The sequence below is a fragment of the Echinops telfairi genome, unplaced genomic scaffold (assembly GCF_000313985.2).
Source record: "Echinops telfairi isolate 266 unplaced genomic scaffold, ASM31398v2 ScPeMD7_4;HRSCAF=17, whole genome shotgun sequence".
Lineage (NCBI taxonomy): Eukaryota > Metazoa > Chordata > Mammalia > Afrosoricida > Tenrecidae > Echinops > Echinops telfairi.
In genome coordinates this window covers 39351377-39352461 of record NW_022103900.1, presented here as the reverse complement: position 1 = coordinate 39352461, position 1085 = coordinate 39351377, and positions in this window count along the sequence as shown.

Below are 1085 nucleotides of genomic sequence, written 5' to 3'. Positions count from 1 at the left end.
TGGATGAATATATGGATTGTGATAAGAGATGTAAAAATCCCCAATAAAAGTATTTAATAAAATAAATAAATAAATAATAAAATAAAAAGAAAGAATAGCAACTGGGCTCTTAAAGGTTTGTCTTAATACAAGGAGCCATCTAAGGTAGGTGTCAGCTAAGTCCACGTGGAAAAAGCACCCCAGCCTGTGTGATCTAAGGACTATAAATAATAAAATCCAAGATCGAAGGAGAGAATTTCATTAGAGCTTAAATTCTGAGCATCTAGTTTGCAGAAAACTATGGATAGTGAAAGTCCAAAATCCATTGCAGAGTCCCCGCCCAGATTAAACTTTCTTGAAATGTTATCAAACTATTGACTAGGGATGTGAATAGTTTTGCCCTCATATAGATAGAGTGCATTGAAAATTGCCTGGGACAACATACTGGCATGAAGCAGGGAACCAGTAGAGAGGTCTGAGGGGCCAACCCCAAGCCCAACTTCATGGACAGCCCCCCCTCCCCACAGAAGAATTTACTTCAGAGGACAACACTGAAGCTACAGATCAGGGAGAGGGACATGTCTGATCAGAGCACACAGGAGCCAACCAGAGGGGAGGAATAGAGAGTGGAGCACATCCTGGCCCACCAAGCCTTGTAGATGATATCCCCACTCAGAGCAGCCAATGCACAGAGAGGACCATATGGCTGGCCCCACTAGGAGACACAACATGCCTCATTGATCCATAGCCCTACAGGAGATAACACTGGAGACACAATGTGGGAATTGCGACCAATGTGACCCCACCACACTGAGGCAAAACACTAATGGGCATACAACAGAACAGCAAGGGGAGCAGAGCAAGGGAGTGCCAAAAATAGACTTCAGGGCCAGGACATGGCACCCCATCAGACTCAACCAGAAAACACTCCTAAAGGTCAACAAGCAGACCTTGAACTATTTACAAGCTTTACTTTTCCTTTTATTTTTTTAACCATTGGTCTTTTTGTTGTTGTTTTGTTTTGTTGCTTTGTTTTGTTCTCTCTTGTTTTTGTGCAAAGTATTATCTCTGCAGGTCTATCTAGATAAGATAGACTGGATAAACAA